This window comes from Pithys albifrons, chromosome 18, assembly GCF_047495875.1.
Source record: "Pithys albifrons albifrons isolate INPA30051 chromosome 18, PitAlb_v1, whole genome shotgun sequence".
In the NCBI taxonomy this organism is placed as follows: domain Eukaryota; kingdom Metazoa; phylum Chordata; class Aves; order Passeriformes; family Thamnophilidae; genus Pithys; species Pithys albifrons.
Genome location: NC_092475.1, coordinates 3,657,379 through 3,666,527, shown reverse-complemented (window position 1 = coordinate 3,666,527; position 9,149 = coordinate 3,657,379). Strand labels below are relative to the sequence as shown.

Here is a 9,149-nt window from a genome sequence, read left to right as displayed (position 1 = left end):
ACCCTTTTATCCACAGCTAAAAGCTTTGGAAGGCTCCCTGTGGGACAGAACCACATAATATCTAATTAATATGAAGAACTTAGTGCTAATAAATCAAACAGCTGAGTAAAGTATTTAAGGTGCAAAGCTTCAGTCTGGAGTTTTGGCTATGGAGGAATAGTTTCTCATTTGTACAGACTTGAACTCCATCCCTCCTCTCATGGGTATAGGATGCCACAGGCCCTGTGCATGTGAGATGGTCTGACTGTCCAGGGACAGACTCCAGGATGGTTCCTGTTACTCAACAGGATATTGAGTCCTTTCAGGAGTTGCATAGGAGAAATACAGGGCTGTGGATGATGCTGAGCACAGTCTTCCCATTTAAGGGTTGCCCTTTATTTTTGCCAGTACCATCCAAAAAATTATGGGATATAAAATCCAGTATTTCTCTGTATTTTCCTGGTGGATAGGATCATATAGATCCTGAGTGGAAGTGTCAAATCTGCCACTGCAGAGTGAAACCATTATTTTATTTCTTTTCTTTTGCTGATAAGACTTTTTAAAAATTGCAATCAGAAATTTTCTGGACTGTATCTGTGCAAGTTTCCTGAACTCTGTAAGCCACTCCAGCCAGGCCATCCTCACAGAAGGCTTTGGATGAAAGCAGTGTGGGGAGTGTTGCTGGATGTCTCTGAGCTGGATGAGTGCTGCTGAGGTGTTCAGCCATCCCTTACCATCAGCTGTGAGCAGAGACAGATGCAGAACATGCAGCTGAATTATTCAGGATATTTCCCTGGATGAACCCCATCAGCACAATTTCTCCAAGGTGCTGCTTTCATTCCTGCCTTTCAGAGGGAGCTGCAACATTAAGTCCTTCTGAAGTATTTCATAATTGAAGCCTTTAACATGCTGCACATTTCAGACTCAGTAACAAGCAAAATCTCTCTCCCAAGACTGGAACCAGCATGTTATGATGGAAAGAATTAGTGACAAGTTCCTGTGAATTATTTCTGGGGATGTAATTCCCCAAATTGCTAATAAGCAATTGTCACTTTTCAAAAATCAAGCAAATCAATTTTTTTCCCCCCAGCTTTCTTTCTCCTGGCTAGACTTGCTGAGAAACAGTGAACTTCCTTCTCTCTCACGTAGCACCAGGAGAGCATTTCCTTTTTCTGACAGCCCTTGCCTCTAATTCCCAGTGATCTGGCATTAGGGGTATAAACACTGATTAGGCTTTTGATTCAGCTCTCTGAAGTTCTAGAGCTCCTGCAGAGTCCCTGCAGGGGCCCACGATGGCAGGATCAAGGTTTAAGATGGTCCCCAACAGCCTCTGCTGATGCTGTGACCTTGCTGTGCAAATTGCAAGGACCTGGCAACCTCAGGTGGTGGAGAAGGGAGTAAAACCACCTCTACTGCCATTTCCAGATGCCTTTTCATTTCCAAAGAAGTTCTCCTTTCATTTCCTTGGCAAGGGAACTTCCCCACCTATGATATTGATAACTATTTATGGAAAAGCTGTGGGCAAAGGAGAGTGAAGGGGTTGCTTCAGCAGGACAGAGCATAAAGATCCCTCTGTTCAGAGACCCTCTGGTCAGTCCCCCTCTGCAGGACATAAATCCTCATCTGAGCCACTCAAGGCAGCCAGTCTGGAGAGATCTGCCCACAGACTTCACAGTAAATATAGAAACATGCTAGAAATTCCACAACTTTGCATCCTGGCTCCTAATTCCCAGCTCACAGTAGGATGGTGTTATTTCCAGCCTTGCTCTGTTAATAACCACTTGTTTTCCATACAGATTTTCTTCTTCCAGGGTATCACCATGTCCCTTCCCCTCTGCTCACCCACAGTACCTGAGCCTCTCACAGCACTCAGTGCACTCATCCTGAAGCCAGGAGGGCAGGGTACCATGTGGCCTGGGGCACAAAGGGATTTTCTGTGGGATGACTTGGGAAACCACTCTGTAGTGGATCTCCTGCTGTTCACAAATCTTTGTTTCATCATGGGGCTAACAATTAAATCAGATATCTTGTTATTTGGGGTCCACATGTGCCCATGAATGATGTTACAGCTGGCTGAGCTGGAAGTGATTAAAGACTTTGAAAATATCATCTCCCAAAACACTTGCAATGTTGTACTTTAAAGTAGCTTTCCATTATAATAGGAAAAAAAATGAGTGGTTTTGAAATATTTTATGAAAATTATATTTAATCAAGACTGTGCAATTGGATTAGGTGGAAATCAGTTGGGGGCTTTGTTCCTTTGCTTTTCCTGTCCAAGTTTAGTCATATGAGGAAAATCATTGTAGACAGTTAGTTCATTCTTCACTTTCTGGTAGTCCCCAGCTCCTGGCAGTGCCACGGTTTCATACTGTGCCTGGGATACCTGGAGCTTATCCCTGTATCCCTCTGTTTCATCAGGGAGGTGTTTGGATGTCTTGCTACCTTCCAGCTTCCCCTCTGCCCTGCTTGCAGACAGCCCCAAGAGCAAATAATTTCTGACTGTATCTGGAAAAAGTTGCAGGTGCTGGGACTGTTCTGGAGTGCTGGTGCTCTCTGGAAGGCTGAGGATGCAGCTTTCACTAAATCTGCTGTTGTGGGTGTGGAAAAGGATATTCAGGCTCATCCTGCCTAGGGGGAGGAGGATTTAAAGCATCAGCTCCATGAGACTGAGTGTAATAAATCTTGGAGTGGGTGTGAAAGGAGATGTGAGTGCTGTGACAATTGGGAGGAATGCTGTTGGAAAAAAGCAACTGAGGCTCAGCACTAACACTGACATCTTCTTCTTTTAGGGAGAGCCAGGCCCTCCTGGTTTGCCAGGCCCACCAGTAAGTATTTTCTGGTTGATATGGACTTGTTCATCCTTTTGAGAGGGACACAGGGCACGAGCTGACACTTCTGCCTCACTTTCCTCTTCATCTGCTGCAGAACTACCAGAGGGAATACTCAGGAGTGGGATGCTCAGCACTGGTCCAGGGGTCTAACACATTCTTCTGTTCATTACTGGCTGAGGATATCAATGAAATAAAATGAAAATTAAATAAATTAATGAAATAAAGCTTGTGCAGCACCGGTATAATGAAAATGGCACCAAGCCAGGTGTACATAGTTAAATTTGGCATTGGTCTGACCCTGCTTTGGCCCCTCAGTCTGGCAAGGGATGCTCAAGATTGTACCTGGTGACACAGCTCTTTGCTGTGGCCTCTTAATACATCCCTTTCTACCCTCTACTAAGAACAGCTTATGAGTATGTGGAACTGAGCCAAAGCACAAAGAATTTATGATTTGGATATGGATTCATAGCAAGATTCATCTCTCTTTATGGAATTCTTCCATGTTGCACAGTGTAAGATGAACATATCAAGAAATGAGCCTCCCTCTTGCAGCCTGTATCAATACATGCCACGTTGCTCTTGTTATTGTGTGGAAAACAATTGCCTGTTTATCTGATGCAGGGCCCAAAAGGTGCACCAGGGAAGCCTGGAGCAGCTGGTGAAGCTGGATTGCCTGGACTTCCTGGAGTGGATGTGAGTATTTTGGCATCTTCTCTTGGGTTCTATAAGTATTTCACATGGGCACAAGTGCTTTCCTGAAGTGTGTCATCAACTCTTCTGTTCTGCTGGAGAAGTAAATTGATTCTGGATCTACATGTAGGTGTTGCATATCAGGAGAAACGTTAAGAGTTGAAAGCATCTCTTGATTGAATTGAGAAATGTGAGAACAATTTTGAGCCAGGTACCTGACCATGCTTTGATCTTTTTTATTTTACAGGGTTTAACAGGAACTGATGGCCCACCTGGCCTGAATGGGCCTCCAGGAGACCGTGTGAGTACCACATCACATCCTGAGCCCCTTTAAATGAACATTCTCCCTGATTGTATGGATGATTTTCTCATTCCTGGGGCATTCAAGTGTAGATTCTGATGTAAACCCTTGCAGTATACCCTGAACTGAAATCCCAGGTGGCTTCTCTTTAGGCAGGGCATGAAATCCATCTTTCTTTCACGTGGCCTTGAACAGACTTGGGTCACCTCAGTGGTGGCAGTACCAGTGCAGAACAATTTCCAGTATCCAGAAAGTTTCTTGAAGCAATCAACAGATTTAATTATGAAGTTTATCAAAGTGAAGCTATTCTGGCCTTTAATTGGAGTCTGAGTAGGCAGCTCTGTTATGTTTATAATTACTGTGTATTAATTATTTAAACTTTTGCCTTTTATTACTTCAGGAGCTGTCCATATGGTTGCATTATTAGTTGCTTTGTCATAATGTTCCCCAGCCAGCCTAGCAAGAAATAAGAGTTCTTTCTGCTTCTTGCACATTACAGCTCTGCTCAGGGCCACCACAGGGACAGAGAAATCACTGCCAGAGATGGTACAGATGTCCTTCAGATCATCTACAGGAAGGCCAGAAAGGCATTTAGGCCTTCTTGTGACTTAAGGGACTAAGCATTAATGAGCCACTCAGCACAGATTGTGATCCAGCATGGCTATTCTCCTGTCCCAGCTGGGAAGATAAGGCTCATTCACAGCTGGCTCACTGGCCTCTGGAACTCAGGGCTGCAGTGAAGGGCTGGACACAGCACACAGAGGTTAAAAATGTGCATTTTTTTAACATGTATATCTCAATATCTGTTTGTTGCCTCAAGGAGTTACTCAAGGCTCAAAAATCTGTGGGTTGTATCATTTAGTTAAAGGGATGAGTGATATAACCATATGTGTCTGATGTGTTCTTCCTTTTCTACGTGAAGGCAACATTTGTGTGGCCACTGGGAAAGTTGAGTGGCAGGACCCAAACATCTTGGTCACAGTTCTAAATATTTTGGTCTCAGCTCCCAGTGTCCTGGTCTCAGCTCCCAGTGTCCTGGTCTCAGCTCCCAGTGTCCTGGTCTCAGCTCCCAGTGTCCTGGTCACAGCTCCCAGTGTCCTGGTCACAGCTCCCAGTGTCCTGGTCACAGCTCCCAGTGTCCTGGTCACAGCTCCCAGTGTCCTGGTCACAGCTCCCAGTGTCCTGGTCACAGCTCCCAGTGTCCTGGTCACAGCTCCCAGTGTCCTGGTCACAGCTCCCAGTGTCTTGGTCACAGCTCTCAGTGTCCTGGTCACAGCTCCAAGCCTCTGTCCATCACCACTGTACTAAATCCCACTCCTTTGCTGTCCCTTGTGTCCACCTTCCTCCCCAGAGATCCAGAGCTGCAAAATCCTGGCCACTCTCAGGGAGCCTTTGTCAGTCCAGCCCCTTTGGGGAACCAATCCCTGATTTCTAAAATAGAGAATCATAGAATCGATTGGGTTGGAAAAGACCTCTGAGATCATCAAGTCCAACCCTTGGTCCAGCTCCAGTCTGTTTACCAGATCATGGCACTCAGGGCCACACACGGTGGGCAGTCCTGTGCCCCTGTTCATGCTGGGTGGCAGTGTTTGCCCATGCCCATGCCAGCACACAGCTCCTGGCCTGCAGGGTAATGGAACAGATAATTCCTGGGCAGCAGAACTTCCTCTTCAGCTGTTTGATGGGAGCACCCAGACAGAGCTGCCCTCCCTCCATGCTCTGGTTTGATGTGTTTCCCATGTCTCATAACTCCATCTGTCACCATGGGGCAAACCTGGGACCTGCCATCATTCATGGGAGCTTTTCAATGTCAGTGGTCCATCTGGAAAATTGCTTTAATTGGTTCAATAAAAACCTAGATAAAAGAAGAACCTCTAAAAGCTTTAGCAATCTAAATGGACAGCATTGTTACCCCAACTTTCTTTTTTCTCCCTGTCTTTTAGAACATATTTCAGTCTTGCAGGACTCACTGAAATAAGGTGTCTACTTACTGTTGTGGGTTTGAATTCATGCCTAACACTGTGTTTTTTCCTAAATAAGCTTATTTTTCTGGACTGGCATGTCTGAGAGTGAAGCTGTTTAGGGAAGGGGCTCATGGCAACCAGTTTTCAGTAATACTTTATTGCCAAACCTTTCTTTTCCTTTGTATGTCACGTGCCATCAGTCCACCAGTGATTCACATCAGAACAGGGACACAGAGCAGTACAGGCAGCACACCAAAAGGCTTTTGTCTTAAATACCTCCTGTTTTTCTCAGCATCCATTAGCTTTTCTTGTGGTTCTGCTTACAGACTGATTAGATTTCAAAATTTCAATTTCAAAAATCCTGGTTTTTCAGCTAGGAATGAGTTGGGTTCTGACCTCCATGCCAGATACTGGTGTTCGTCACTGAAAACTTTTCAAAGATCACTTTGAAGTTTGTTGATTTTTTGCACAGTAAGCAATAAGGAAAACATTAATTTTTAATTTTTATTTATGAATGTCATAATAATCAAGTATTTTCTATGCTCCTTAGTTGTATACTCACAAAAGATATTATTATAAGGTGAAAAATTATGATGTTGTTTTCTAATCAAAAGAGAAAGAACATTGTTACCAGGAGAGTGAGTTGAGTCAGACAATGTTATTAAAATTGAGATGTAAATTACAGTATCTCCTTTGAACTTGATGCAGTTGCATGAGCTCACTCAGGGACTTGATGATCTCTTATTGTACCAGGAATGTTCACTGCTGGATGCTGCACTGTCCACCCTCCAAAATATCAAAATTAGGGAGTGTAAAGTGCCAAGGTTTGGCATTTTGGGTGCTCTGCCAACCTTTTGGCACACTGGCCAAAGCAGAAAGGGGTGATGCAGTTGCATTCAGAATTAGGGTGTAAGGCAGGAGGCCCCAGGAACTGAGTGTTTCCTTTGCAGGAGGAGGTCACAGCTTGTCCCTGACAACCATCACTGGTTGCAAGGACTTTCCACCTAAAGATAAAAGTGACTTGAGGAAAAGCAAAGTAACCTGCAGCAGGAGCAGGGAATGAGCTGACATTCCCAGCCAGGTTGATTTTTATTGGATTACAGTCCTCTGCTCGCAAGACCACTCCTAATGAGGCCTTGGGTCCTCTTTCTCCTTAAGCTTAACAAGGGAAAGTATTTCTAATCTCCTTTGGTACGCAGAGCATTAGGAGAGGGCAGATGTCACTCCTGGGATCACAGGCAGCAGTGTGTGTTGGGATATTTGAGTTGGGATATTTTCCTGGTCTGCCCATCCACCTTGTTTTCCTGGTCCTAGGGATAGACACCATTTAATTCTGGCTCAGGACATCATTCTTAAGATGCTTTTGTGCAGCATTTTGAGGATGTTTGGAAAACACCTGTGGGCTGGTGAGAGGCCATGGCAGCCTCATGCCCTGTCCCTGGACAAGGAGAGGTCCCTGCTTTGTCCCTCCACCCCGCTATCACTTCTTTCAGCATCAGTCAGCAACACACACACAGGATCTCTTGGCCAGGCCAACCCACCACACTGTGATTTTAGTTTTGGTTTGGTTGTGGGGTTTTTTTTGGTTTTTTTTTGGTTAATTTTGTTCATTTTATATTTCCATCTCCTGGGGATGGATGAGGAGCTGACTGAGAGTTTGTAGGTCAGGATTAAAAGAAGGGACAGGAGCTCTGAGCAACCTGGTCTCATGGAAGGTGTCCCTGCCCATGACAAGGGGTTGGATCAAGATGATCTTTAAGGTTCCTTCCAACTCAAACCATTCTGGGATTCTGTTTCAGAATTACTACCTATAATTAATTTTACATCCTGTCAGCAAGTTGGCAACTTTGCAGTGCAAGAAAGGGGCTAAGGAGGTCTCTGTCTTCTTGTCTTTAGTCAAACGGGAACTTAACAACTTTGAGTGACTTAGTTCTAAGGTCGCCGAGCTCTGGTCAGGCCTAAGAGTGGGAATGCAAATTGGGAAAAGGAGATTGGGGATTTGCCAAGGAAGCTCATGAAGAAGCAGAAGCTGCCAAATCTTTGCCTTTGCTTCAAGGGAAAATGTATGAATTAATAAAATTCACTAGAATGAGTCCAATTTTTGTTAATAGTTTCAGATAATTTAATCATTGGATCAACAATATAAATGTATTATGAATAAGAATATTTCAAATAGATACAATTCAATTTATGAATGTTTAGATGTTCATGGAGAGTAATCTGAGGCCAGCTGGGGAGTGTCCGTTTAGTCTTTTAGGAGCAGCTCATGTTTTAGTCTCTACTCTGTCTTGACCAGCAAGTGGTGAAGAAAGTTGCTGGGTCCAGTTCTAAACATCCATCCCCACTGTCTTAAAATGTTCTTTGATCAAACAATTAATCAGGAATGGCAGAGTCATTATCCACAAATTTCTGTCCTTATATTTGTGAATTCAGCAGAGCATCTCCAGTTACATCTGCAAGACACTGCTGGAGTTTCCAATAAAAAACTGGTGTCAAGGAGAGCAGGCATTGGTGACTCCCCACGTGGAGCTTTCTCTTTTATCCCTGCTAATTTGTATCCTGGTTTATTCCCACAGGGTGCATTAGGACCTGCTGGGCCACCTGGACCAGCTGTGAGTACCTCCAGAACAGCACCTGAAATGAAAGTGTGTAATATTATGTCAAAACCATCACCAAGAGAAGATGGGAAGCTTTGTATCCCAAACTAAGGGATCAAAGCCTGAATGAGTGACTATGTTATTTCAAGTGTTTAAATATGTATATATGACCTGTCGTTCTGGTAACACAGGACATGTTTTTTGTCTCTGAGATGCTACAAAGCAAACCAGCTTGGGATGCAGGCTAACTTATAAAATTCTATCACAATTACTAGACACTGCCTAATGTCTAGTTAAAATTAGGAAGTAAAAAAAGTAGATAAACTAGAATGTCTTCCTAACTCTCTGTGTCCCACTATCATGTCACTGTGCGTTGCTTTTTTCAGAGATGTCTCATAGGTAACAGCAAAGTAAAGGGAATACAAATTATTAGAGGCAACAAAAGGATTCATCAAGACATGAGCTGTGCTCTGATTGCAATTTAAAAGAATTAGGGACAGGGGAGTGCTAAGAAAACTTTAAATGAAAAAAAAATAAGCAGCATTTTTTGAGATTTTCTTTTCTTCCTGTATATTCAGCTTCTGAGTGTTCTTTTACTGTTTTAAATGTTGTTTCCAGGGCAAAGGACTCCCAGGACCTCCAGTAAGTAATAGAAATATTTTTTTCAAAAATGAGTTTTAAATTATTATTCTTGCTTTATTGGATATCCTGAGTGTTACCAACCCACCTCCAGGCCTTGGGTCCCTCTCCTGTGCCAGGCTGAGGGATGTGGAGTCCTGCAGGTCAT

The 9,149-nt window shown here is 43.8% G+C and overlaps 1 long non-coding RNA gene across 1 annotated transcript; it reads left to right on the top strand.

Moving 5' to 3' along the window:
* Positions 1–3,453: 3,453 nt before the first annotated feature.
* LOC139680442 (uncharacterized) lies at positions 3,454–8,999 on the top strand. Its single transcript, XR_011699346.1, has 4 exons — positions 3,454–3,503; positions 3,748–3,801; positions 8,342–8,377; positions 8,981–8,999. It is a non-coding gene; the product is annotated as an uncharacterized lncRNA (long non-coding RNA).
* Positions 9,000–9,149: the final 150 nt, after the last annotated feature.